Source organism: Mobula birostris, chromosome 11 (genome assembly GCF_030028105.1).
Source record: "Mobula birostris isolate sMobBir1 chromosome 11, sMobBir1.hap1, whole genome shotgun sequence".
NCBI lineage: Eukaryota > Metazoa > Chordata > Chondrichthyes > Myliobatiformes > Myliobatidae > Mobula > Mobula birostris.
The window spans coordinates 75,336,235-75,349,959 of NC_092380.1; positions in this window are offsets into that span (position 1 = coordinate 75,336,235).

A 13,725-nucleotide genomic window follows, 5' to 3' on the forward strand; every position below is an offset into this window, starting at 1 on the left:
TGAGCTGTTCAGAAAATGGCCCAAGGAGTGGCAGATGATTTCTTTACAGGTAAGTGTGAGTTCATAAGTTTTGGAAAGTCAAACCAACGTGAAGCTTATGCTATGAATGGCAGGACACTTGGTAGTAGAATGCAACAGAAGGACCTGGGAGTATAAGTGTATAGTTCATTAAAGGCAACATTGCAGGAAGATAGGGTGGTGAAAAAGACAAAGAGCATGCTGGCTTTCATTTTCAGGACATTGAGTATAGAAGTTGAGGCATTCCGTTGCAGTTGTATGTTGTTGGCGAGGCCGCATGTGGAGTACTGTGTACAGTTTTGGTCTCTCAGTTATAGGAAAGAGTGGAGATGAGATTTATGAGAATGTTGCCAGGTCTAGAGGGCCTGAGGTATAGGAAGGGATTGGCTAGGCTTGGTCTTTATTTCTTGGAACACAGAAGAATGAGGAGTGACCTGATAGAAATATTTAGAAGTATGAGAGGCATAGAGAAAGGTGGGTGGTAACAGTTTTTACTGCAGGGTAGGGAAGTCCAAAACTAGGGAACATGGATTTAGGATGAGAGGGGAAAGATTTAATAGGGACCTGAAAGGCAGTTTTTTTATTTGGAGGGTAGTGAGTACATGGAACAAGCTGCCAGTGGAAGTGATTGAAGCATGTACAATAGTACCATATAAGAAGCACTTGGATTGGTACATGGAGGGGTGGGCTGAGAGAATATGGGCCGAATGCAGGAAATTGGGACTAGCTGGGTGGGCACTGTGGTCAGCATGAACTCATTGTGCTGAAGGGTTTGCATCCATGCTCTCTGTATTATACTATGACTCTATATCAACTGAGTTGATAAAGAAAGCAGAAAATGCTGGAGGTCAAACTCAGTTTCAATGTAGGTCAGAAGATGGAGCAGTTAGTGTAAACGTAGATCCAATGTGTAGAGAGACTGTGAGGAAGGACAGGCAGTGGATAGGGCAACAATACAGTCAGTTGGATGTGTTGAAATGTGTTTACCTTAATGCAAGAATGTCAGGATTAAGAGTGCTGAACTTAGAGGACGGATCAGTACTTACAGCTACGATGGTGTAGCCATTACAGAGAGTGATCATCTACTGAGTCAGTCTGGGTGGAAGTCAGAAACAGGAAGGAAACGATCACTCAATTGGGAGTAACAAGGACACCGAGGAGCAAATAGGTAGGCAGATTTTGTAAACTACAAAAATAACAAGGCAACACACATCAAAGTTGCTGGTGAACGCAGCAGGCCAGGCAGCATCTCTAGGAAGAGGTACAGTCGACGTTTCAGGCCGAGACCCTTCGTCAGGACTAACTGAAGGAAGAGTGAGTAAGGGATTTGAAAGTTGGAGGGGGAGAGGGAGATCCAAAATGATAGGAGAAGACAGGAGGGGGAGGGATGGAGCCAAGAGCTGGACAGGTGATTCGCAAAAGGGGATACGAGACGATCATGGGACAGGAGGTCCAGGAAGAAAGACAAGGGGGGAGGAACCCAGAGGATGGGCAAGAGGTATATTCAGAGGGACAGAGGGAAAAAAAGGAGAGTGAGAGAAAGAATGTGTGCATAAAAATAAGTAACAGATGGGGTACGAGGGGGAGGTGGGGCCTAGCGGAAGTTAGAGAAGTCGATGTTCATGCCATCAGGTTGGAGGCTACCCAGACGGAATATAAGGTGTTGTTCCTGAGTGTGGCTTCATCTTTACAGTAGAGGAGGCCGTGGATAGACATGTCAGAATGGGAATGGGATGTGGAATTAAAATGTGTGGCCACTGGGAGATCCTGCTTTCTCTGGCGGACAGAGCGTAGATGTTCAGCAAAGCAGTCTCCCAGTCTGCGTCGGGTCTCGCCAATATATAAAAGGCCACATCAGGAGCACCGGACGTAGTATATCACCCCAGTCGACTCACAGGTGAAGTGTTGCCTCACCTGGAAGGACTGTTTGGGGCCCTGAATGGTGGTAAGGGAGGAAGTGTAAGGGCATGTGTAGCACTTGTTCTGCTTACACGGATAAGTGCCAGGAGGGAGATCAGTGGGGAGGGATGGGGGGGACGAATGGACGAGGGAGTTGTGTAGGGAGCGATCCCTGCGGAATGCAGAGAGAGGTGGGGAGGGAAAGATGTGCTTAGTGGTGGGATCCCGTTGGAGGTGGCAAAAATAACAAGGCTGTTGTCATGGGTGACTTAAAAATTGACTGGCACTGCCTTAGTGCAAGTGGTTTAGATGGGGCAGGATTTGTTAGGTGTGTCCAGGAAGGACAAAGTAAGTGGACAAGCAGACTAACGGAGAGGCCATACTGGATCTAGTACTAGGCAATGAACTTGGTCAAGTGACAGATCTCTCAGTGGATGAACATTTTGGAGACAGTGACCACAATTCCCTGACCTTTTGCATACTTAAATACTTAACTGGGGAATGGCTAATTATGATGCTATTAGGCTGGAACTTGGGAGCATAAATTGGATACGATTGTTCTCAGGGAAATGTGGAGGTGGTTTAGCAAGTACTTGCGTGGGGTATTCCTACTGAGGCAGGGATAGGATGGTAGGGAGAAGGAACCATAGTTACATGAGAGATGGAGTATTTAGGCAAGAGGAAGAAGAAAGCATCCTTGTTTCGGAACCAAAAATAAGCTAAGGCTCTTGAGAGTTATAACGTAGCCAGGAAGGAGCTTAAGGTAGGGTTAGAGAGCTCGAAGGAGATATAAGATGATTAACTAAATTGTCTTACATACTTGATAGAGTTTTTTGATGATGTGACAATGGCGATTGATGAAGGTAGAGCTGTGGATGTTGTCTACATGGACTTTGGCAAGGAGTTAGAAACGATCCGTCATAGGAGGCCCATCTGGAAGATTAAGATGCACGGAATCCATGGTGAATTGGCTGTTTGGATTCAGAATTGGCTTGCCCATAGGAGACAGAGGGGTCAATGGAAATTGTTCTAGCTGGAGGTCTGTGATTAGTGCTGTCTGCAGGGATCTGTACTAGAACCTTTGCTGTTTGAGATCTATATAAATGACCTGGATGAAAGTGTAAATGGTAAGTTTGCAGATGATATGTAGATTGGTAGGGTTATTGACTGTGTAGAATACTGGCAAAACATGGAGCAGGATATGGGTGATATGCAGCCATATGCAGATAAATGGCCGACAGAGTTTAATCAGGCTAAATGTGAAGTGTTGCTGCTTGGTAAATCAAATGTAAAGAGACAGTACACTGTTAAAGGCAAGACCTTTAACAGAGTTAATGTGCAGTGAGATCTTGGGATCCGCATTGATAGCTTCCTGAAATTGGCTATACAGTTGATAGGGTGGTTAAGAAGACACACAGCACACTTTCCTTTATCAGCTGAGGCATTGAGCCCAGAGGTCAGGAAATTATGTTGCAGCTTTTTAAAACTCTAGTTAGGCCACATCTGGAGTACTGCACACAGTTCTGGCCATCCCATTACAGAAAGGATGTTGAGGCTTTGGAGAAGGTGCAGAAGAGGTTCACCTGGATGCTGGCTGGATTAGAGGGCATGTGCTACATCAAGACATTGGACAAACTTCAGTTGTTTTTTCTGGAGCGGCAAAGGCTGACGGGAGATCTCATAGTGGTGTATAAGATTCTGAGAGGCATAGATAGTGTAGACCGACAATATCATTTTTGCAGGTTTTAAATATCTAATACCAGAGGGCATGCACTTGAGTTTGGGGGGGGGGGGTTAATTTTGGAGGTCTATGAGCCAGTCTCATTGGGGGATCAGGAGTGGAGATGGACAGCAACTTTAAATTCCTGAGTGATATCATTTCAGAGGATCTGTCCTGGGTTCAGCACATAAAGGCCATTATGAAAAAAGCACAGCATTGCCTCTGCTTTCTTAGAAGTTTACAAAGATTCAGCAAGCCATCTAAAACTTTGACATACCTCTATAGTTATGTGCTGAATAACACTGGATATTGGCTGGTTGCATCATAGCCTGATATGGAAGCACTAATGCCCTTATACGGAAAAGCCTACAAAAAGTAGTTGCTACAGCCCAGTCCATCATGGGTAAAACCCTCCCACCATTGAGGACATCTATATGGAGTACTCTCCAACGAAAGCAGCATCCACCAAGGCCATGCTGTCTTCTCACTACTGCAATGAGGAAAGAGGTACTGGAGCCTCAGAATCTGCATCATCAGATTCAAGAACAATCATTAACCCTCAAACATCAGACCCTTGAACCAGAGGGGATAACCTCACTCAACTTCAGTCACCCCATCACAGAACTGTTCCCATAACCTATGGACTCACTTTCAAGGATGCTTCATTTCATGTTCTTGATTTTTATTTCTTATTTTTTGTTTATCTTTCTTTTTTGTATTTGTACAGTTGTTTTTTTTTGCACATTGGTTGCTTCAATAATTCTAATGTGTTTCTTGTATTTACTATGATTGCCCACAAGAAAATAAATGTAAGGTTTGTATCTGGTGATAAATATGTACTTTGAAAATAAGTTGACTTTGAACTTTCAAACTTGGGTTGTTTTCTTTGGAGCGGAGGAGGCTGAGGAGAGATCTGATGGATGTTTACGAGATTATGAGAGGCATAGATAAAGTAGTCAGACAGTATGTTTATTGCAGAGCTAAAATGTCTAACACCAGAGGGCATACACTTATGATGAGATGGGATAATCTCAAGGGAGATGTAAGGGACAAGTTTTTCACACAGTGAGTGGTGGGTGCTTGGAATGTACTGTCTGGAGTGATGGTAAAGGCAGCTACATTAGACACTTATTAAGAGACATTTAGATAGGCACATGAATGTGAGGAAATGGAAGGACATGGACATTGTGTATGCAGAGGGTATTAGGTTGCCCATTTGATGACTAATTTAATTGGATTAGCACAACATTGTGGGCCGAAGGGTTTTCTCTGGTCCTGTACTGTTCTATGTTCTATGTTCTTCAACCTTGGAAAGTAGCTTTAGGGAAAACCCCAAGGTGTTCTACACATATGTGAAGAACAAAAGGATGACTAGATTGAGGATAAAAAAGGAAAATGTGCCTGGAGTTAGAGGACGTAAGAGAGGTCCTTAATGAATGCTTTGCTTCAGTATTCACCTGCTGATATACCAGAACATGTTGATGTTAAGAAAGATGATGCACTGGAACTTTTGAAAAACAATAGGATAGATAAGAAAGGGGGGGGCATGATAGGTCATGCACTTTGATAGAAGGAATAAAAGTGTTGAGTATTTTATAACTGGGGAGAAAATTCAGAAATCAGAGGTGCAAAGGGACTTGGGAGTGCTTGTGCAGGATTCCCTAAAGGTAAACTTGCAGGTTGAGTCGTTGGTAAGGAAGGCAAATGTAATGTTAGCATTCATTTCAATAGGAACGGAAATATAAAAGCACAAATGCAATGCTCAGACTTTGTAAGGCATTAATCAGACAACCCTTGGATTATTGTGAACAGTTTTCGGTCCCATCCTAAGAAAAGATGTTCTGGCATTAGAAAGGGTCTAGATGAGGTTCATGAGGATAATCCTGGGTCAATGTGTGAGGGCATATAATGGCTTTAGATCTGTACTTGATGCAGTTTAGAAGAATGAGGGGGGGGAAGCTTATTGAAACCTATCAAATATTGAAAGGCTTAGAAAGACTGAATGTGGAGAGAATGTTTCCTATAGTGTGTGACCCGCTCAGAATAGAAGAACAAAGATGAGGAGGAATTTCTTTAGTGGAATTAGTGGATGGTGGTGAATTTGTGGAGTTGCTTGCCACAGACAGCTGTGGAGATAAAATCATTAGGTGTACTTAAAGTGAAGGTTAATAGGTTCCTCATTAGTAAGGGTTGCAGGGAGAAGGCAGGAGAATAGGGTTGAGAGGGATAATAAATCAGCTATGATGAAATGGTGGGACAGATTCAATGGGTAGAATGGTCAAATTCTGTCCCTATGTCTTATGGTCTTATGACCGTTGCTCAATAAAGAGAGAGGGATAACCCTGGGAATTATGGGCCAGTGAGTCTTATGTCAGTTGTGGGTGATGGGCAAACTATTGGAGAGGATTCATAGAGATAGGATTTATGAGCATTTGGAGAAGCATAGTCTGCTTTGGGATTGTCACATGGCTTTATGGAGAGCAGTACTTACCTTGCAAGCCAAATTGACCTTTTTGAGGAAGTGACAAAACAAGTTGATGAAGATAGTGTGGTAGATATGGTGCATATGTTTTACTAAGATGTTCATTAGGGTTCTTCATGATAGGCTCAGGGATACTGGCTGCAAATATTCAGGGTTGGCTAGCTATAGAATGTAAAGGGTGGCAGTAGGTGGAGTGTACTCTAACCGGCGATATGTAGTTAGTGGTGTTCCCCTGGGACTGTGGATTACTAACTTTGCAAATGACACAAAGATTGGTGGTGTTATGAATAGTGGAGAAAATTGTTGTAGGTTACAATTGAACATTGACGGGATGTAGATCTGGGCTGAGCAGAGGCAAATGGAGTTCAATCCAGAAAAGTGTGAAATGATTCATTTTGGAAGGTGGAAATTGATGGTAGAACTGACAGGATAGTTAGCAGTTGTGGAGGAACAGAGGGATTTTGAGGTGCATGTCCATAGACCACATAATTTACCACACAAGTTGATAATGTCGAGAAAGCATATGGCATGTTGGCCTTCGTTAGGCGGGGATTTAGTTCAAGAGCTATAGGGTAATTTGTAGTTCAATTAAATGTTAGACCACAATTGGAGAATTGTGTTCAGTTCTGATTGCCTCATTATAGGAAGCACGTAGAAGCTTTAGAGAGAGTGCAGAGGAGATTTACCAGGATGCTGCCTGAATTAGAGAACATGTCTTATAAGGATTTACTGAGTGAGCTCGGGTGCTTTTCCTTGGAGCAAAGGAGGATGAGAAGTGACTTGATAGAAGTGTATATGATAATAAGAGGGATAGATAGAGTGGACAGCCAGCACCTTTTTCCATGAGTGGCAATTGCTAATACAAAAGGCATAATTTTAAGGTGACTGAAGGAAAATATTGAGGGCATGTAATAGGTAGCTTTTTTATGGGAAGGGCATGGAATGTACTGAAGGGAGAAATGTCATAAGCAGATACACTAGGGACATTTAAGAGACTCAGATGGTCACATGGATTTAAGAAAAATGGAGGACTGTGTGTGAGGGAAGGGTGACGGTAATATTGGAGTAGGTTAGGACACCATTGTAGGCTGAAGGGCTGGTATAGCGCTGTACTGTTCTTTAACATTAAACCTTAACATTAACTATGTCCCTTTCCACAGATATTGTCTGACCTATTGAGTGTTTCCAACATTCCTGTGTGTTCAAGATATACCAGGGGATGTTGTTGATGTCCTGGTGAATGGAAAGATATTTATTCTACTTTTTTTTCCACTGGACTGACTTCCCAGAGAGTTGAAGCCTTGCTAATAGGATAAACAGCCGTGGTGTCAAGACTGAACGGTGGTTTTAATGATGCAGTGCACTGGGGTGTCAAAGTTGAACATCAACAAGACAAGTATATTTGGCAAATTCTGGTCCAAAATTGTGCATAGGACTTGGATAGAAAATGTACAAGTTCTGCAATGATTTGAGTCTGCTAGGAATATTTTTCCACATTATCTAAAACCAACTGTAATGAATACAATCTCTCACTACATGACTTCATACACTTTTCTTAAAGCCTTATTGATGCGTAACCTTGTCTGCACCAGTGTTTTTGAATTCATAGCATTCACTTCTCACTTTTACTATCAGTCTGTTGCTGTCACTCTTCCTATAATGAAGTAGCAAGACTGTTCAATACTCCATCAAATTCTAACAAATGCCTTGTATGCATTCAAGATTACTTCCTTGGTTTTATATTCAATGCATTACAATATAGTACCAGAATTCTTCCATTTACCTTTCTCTCTGACCTTGTGTAACTACGTTTAAGGGCAACATATCTTCTCCTTTCACTCTCCGTGCTTGTCAAATTTATTACCGTCTTTGGGATGAAAAACAGATTCAAATATTGGTACAAATGAGATGTTATTGAATTAGCTGCTTGTTATATAGTACAAGATACATAATTCAATAAATTCAAACATCAGTCACTCTGTACTACAGGCAAGTAATATGGGACCACCTACTATGTACTTTTCCCTGAGATTAATTTTTGCCCCGAACAGTTTGTGATATTTCAGTTTTGCCAAAATGTGTGATTTCAGATTTAGCTTCAGTGAACTACAGTAGCCCTGTACCTATCTGCCTCACCGAAGGTGTTTTGCATTCTCGCTCCATCAGTTTTCCAAATGTGTAATTTGGTGCTGTCAATCTACCTATACCTGTATCTAAATTATCTCAGTGACAGTGGAGCCCAGTCATGGCACAGAATCCTCTTACCTGTATCCTCTCAATATGAGAACAATTGGTCAGATTTAGATCTGTCTTTGTCCTCTTGCACATAGCCAATTCTCTATCAGTAAATCATTCTTACCTCTAGTGTCAGGGTGTCTTCATTCTTAGATCGTACCCTTTGTGGCACATTCTCACACACTTGCAATAATCCATAAAAGTAAAATGCCCATGCATTCAGTGACTCCTGAACAGAAATTAATAACTTGATTAGGCTTTATAAAGTTACACCAGCACATTCCTTAATATGACTGAAGCCTCACATTTCAATTGTGCTTTGACTATCATAAAGAACCAAAGAGCCACTTCACACCATACTGGAGAAGAGCATTTGATCTTGACCGTACAATGTGGGCCAAAAAGCTAGACCTTCCAGAGTAAATTAGGGAAGGGGAGATGGCTAGCGAAGCTGAGAGGTTAAGGGAAATCCAAAGCTACAAGTAATAAAGAGATAGCTGTCACTCATAGGGCAATGGAAAATGGGAAATTCAGGGATTGCAACAACAGAAATATCTTGTAAGGACAAAAAAGTTTACGGAGGAAGGAAAGATGCGCTATGGAAGAATGTGAGCATAAGGAGTTTGAAGTTTGAATTATTCTCAGATTATGATCAAGACAGCCAAAGCAGATGGTGGATGAATGGGATATAAACTGTCAGACCATAAGACATAGGAGCAGAATTAGGCCATTTGGCCCATTGAGTCTGCTCCACCATTCAATCATGGCTGATCCTTTTTTCTCCTCCTCAGTCCACCTCTCTGGCCTTTTCTCCGTAACCTTTGAGGGCTTGACAAATTAAGAACCTATCTACTTCCACCTTAAAAACACCCAATGATCTGCCTCTACAGCTACCTGTGGTAACAAATTTCATAAATTCACCACCCTCTGGCTAGAGAAATTTCTCCACATCTGTTTTAAATAGACTCCCCTCTATCCAGAGACTCCCCCACCGTTGAAAACATCCTTTCCATGTCTACTCTGTCTAGGCCTTTCAACATTTGAAAAGTTTCAATGAGATCCCCCTCACCCTTCTAAATTTCAGCAAGTACAGCCCCAGAACTATCAAATGCTCCTCATATGATAACCCTTTCATTCCTGAATCATCCTTGTGAACTTCCTCCGAACCTTCTCCAATGGCAACACACCTTTTCTTAGATGTGGAGCTCAAAACTGTTCACAATACTCAGGGTGAAGCCTCACCAGTGCCTTACAAAGCCTCGGCATCACAGCCCTGCTCTTGTATTCTAGACCTCTTGAAATGAATGTTAACATTACATTTTCCTTCCTCACCATTGACTCTACCTGCAAGTTAACCTTTGGGGTGTTCTGCACAAGGACTCCCAAGTCCCTTTGCATCTCAGATTTTTGGATTTTCTCCCCATTTAGAAAATAGTCTGCACATTTATTTCTACTACCAAAGTGCATGACTATGCATTTTTCAACATGGTATTTCATTTGCCACTCTCTTACCCATTTTCCTAATTTGTCTAAGTCCTTCTGCAGCCTACCTGTTTCCTCAACTTTACTTGCTCCTCCACCAATCTTTGTATTATCTGCTAAGTTGGCAATAAAGTCAACTATTCCATCATCAAAATCATTGATGTACAGCATAAGTTTGGCCAGGTGAATTCAGAACTGGCTTGCTTGCAGAAAGCAGAGGGTGGTGGTGGAGGGAGTACATTCGGATTGGAGGGTTGTGACTAGTGGTGTCCCACAAGGATAGGTTCTGGGACCTCTACTTTTCGTGATTTTTATTAATGACCTGGATGTGGGGGTAGAAGGGTGGGTTGGCAAGTTTGCAGACGACACAAAGGTTGGTGGTGTTGTGGATAGTGTAGAGGATTGTCGAAGATTGCAGAGAGACATTGATAGGATGCAGATGTGGGCTGAGAAGTGGCAGATGGAGTTCAACCCAGAGAAATGTGATCTGGTACACTTTGGAAGGACAAACTCCAAGGCAGAGTACAAAGTAAATGGTAAGATACTTGGAAGTATGAAGGAGCAGAGGGATCTGGGGGTACATGTCCACAAATCCCTGAAACTTGCTTCACAGGTAGATAGGGTAGTTAAGAAAGCTTATGGGGTGTTAGCTTTCATAAGTCGAAGGATAGAGTTTAAGAGTCGTGATGTAATGATGCAGCTGTATAAAACTCTGGTTAGGCCACACTTGGAGTACTGTGTCCAGTTCTGGTTGCCTCACCATAGGAAGGATGTGGAAGCATTGGAAAGGGTACAGAGGAGATTTACCAGGATGCTGCCTGGTTTAGAGAGTATTCATTATGATCAGAGATTAAGGGAGCTAGGGCTTTACTCTTTGGAGAGAAGGAGGATGACAGGAGACATGATAGAGGTATACAAGATATTAAGAGGAATAGATAGAGTGGACAGCCAGCGCCTCTTCCGCAGGGCAGCACTGCTCAGTACAAGAGGACATGGCTTTAAGGTAAGGAGTGGGAAGTTCAAGGGGGATATTAAGGAAGGTTTTTTACTCAGAGAGTGGTTGGTGCGTGGAATGCACTGCCTGAGCCAGTGGTGGAGGCAGATACACTAGTGAAATTTAAGAGACTACTAGACAGGTATATGGAGGAATTTAAGGTGGGGGCTTATATGGGAGGCAGGGTTTGAGGGTTGGCACAACATTGTGGGCCAAAGGGCCTGTACTGTGCTGTACTATTCTATGTTCTATGTTCTATAAAAAGAAATGCTCCCAACACTGACCCTGCAGAACACCACTAATCACTGGCAGACAACCAGAAAAGGATTCTTTTATTCCCGCTCATTGTCTCCTACCAATCAGCCAATGCTCTCACCATGCCAGTAACTTTCCGGTAATGCCATCGCTCTTAACTTGGTAAGCAGCCTCATGTGTGGCACCTTGTCAATAGTCTTCAGAAAGTCCAATTATACAACATCCACTGCATCCCTTTATCTATCCTACTTGTAATCTCCTCAAAGGATTCCAACAGCTTCGTCAGGTAAGATTTTCCCTTCAGGTAACCGTGCTGATTTTGTCCTTCTTGTCCTGTGTCACCAAGTACTCCATCACCTCATTCTTAACAATTGACTCCAACATCTTCCTAATCACTGAGGTCAGGCTAACTGGTCTATAAGTCCCTTTCTGCTGCCTTCCTCCTTTCTTAAAGAATGGAGTAACATTTGCAATTTTCCAGTCCTCTGGCACCATGCCAGAGTCCAATGATTTTTGAAAGATCGTTACTAATGCCTCCACAATTTCTAACGCTACCTCTTCCAGAAACCTAGGGTAAAATTCATCTGGCCCAGATGACTTATGTATCCTTAGGTCTTTCAGCTTTTTGAGCACCTTCTCTCTTGTAATAGTAACTGCATTCACCTCTCTTCCCTCACAATCTTCAACATCTGGCACGCTGCTAGTGTCTTACACAGTGAAGAATAATGCAGAATACTCTTTTAGTTCATCTGCCATCTCCTAAGGGATCATCTATACTGGATTGGGTGTAATGTAATGAACTGGAGGCAATTAAGGAGCTTAAGGTAAAAGAACCCTTAGGAGACAATGATCACAATGTGATTGAGTTCAACCTGAAATTTGATGGGAAGCAAGTAAAATCTGACATAGCAGTATTTCAGTGCAGTAAAGGAAATTACAGCGGTATGAGAGAGGATTTGGCCAAGGTAAATTGGAAGGAGATGCTGGCAGGGATGACAGCAGAGCAGCAATGGTGTGACTTTCTGGGAAAAATGAGGAAGGTGCAGGGTACTAAAATGGCAAAATAGTAAAACCGTGGCTGACAAGGGAAGTCAAAACTAATTGTAAAAGCAAAAGAGAAGGCATACAACAAAGCAAAATTTGGCAGAAAGATGGAGGATTAGGACGCTTTTAAAAACCTACAGAGACCAACTAAAAGAACCATTAGGAGGGAAGAGATGAAGTATGAAAGCAAAGTAGCAATCCATATCAAAGTGGATAGTAAAAGCTTTTTCAAGTATGTAAAAATAAAAGAGAGATGAGAGTGGATATAAGACCTGTCTTCTCCCTTCTGTATTTTTAAATAAGCGTCGCCAACCTACAAAAAACCTTCTCGCTGTGCTCTGCTCCTGCCACTGATTAGGCTGCCGGAATGACCCCGAACATTCACAAAGCTCTCCTTTTAAACAAGTGTTGTCAACCCGCAAGTGACTTCCTTGCCATGTTCTGTTCCTGCTGCTGATTGGGCCACCGGAATGACTCCAAACGCCTATGAAGCTCTCCTTTTAATCACGAGTCACCCACCTACGAGAAACCTCGCTGTGCTCTGCTCCTGCTGCTGTTTGGGCCACCGGAAGAGTTAGGACAGGGGCAGCAGAATATGGAGGAATTGTAAGTTAGAAGAAGTGGAATTTAGGAGACAGTTGGAGTAAATGAGTTTGGATGAAGCAAAGAGGTGGGTTAAGGTTTTAAAAGTGAATGATCTGGGGTAGGTGCAGAATCAGAGAGACTACAGATGGAAAAGCAGGCAGTGAAGGTGAGATTTAATTCTGGCGAGGACCTCTTTTCATTGCGACAGCACTGAGAACTGGACATGGTCTTCTAGTAAAATTTGACATGAAGAAATGAGGTAAAACATCAGTAATATATTTGTATACCATCCATATCTGTGCTGCTAAATTCTCCATTGAGTGGATTAATAGCCCTAAATAGCTCTCTTTCAGCAAGAGCCTGGTGCAAATACTTCAGTTCTGTGCAAAATACAACTGGTTATCAATTCCTTTTATAAAACTAACCAATTAACCCAGCAGATGTCAAAATCAGAATCAGAATCAGGTTTAACATCACTTGCACAGGTCAGGAAATTTGTTCTTGTTTTACAACAGCAATACATTGCAACGCATAACCATAAAAACTATAAATTACAATTAGTATAAATAAAAAAGAAAACTAAATTAAATGAGTAGTGCAAAAAGAAAGGGAAAAATACTGAGGTAATATTCTTGAGGTCATTGTCCATTCAGAAATCTGATGGTGGATGGGAAGAAGCTGTTCCTGAATTGTTGAGTGTGTGACTTCAGGCTCCTGAACCCGACCTTGATGGTAGCAATGAGAAGAGGGCTTGTCCTGGGTGATGGGAGTCTTCAGGATGGATACTGCCTTTTTGAAGCATTGTCTTTTGGAGGTGTCCTGGATGCTGGGGCGCTGGTGCCTATGATGGAGCTGGTTGAAATGACACCTTTCTGAAGGATCATTTTTCCGATCCTGTGCAGTGACCCCTCCATTCCAGATGGCGATGTAACAAGTTAGAATAATCTCAATGGTACATCTGTAGAAATTTGTGAATGTCTTTTGTGACATATCAGTTCTCCTGAAACTCCT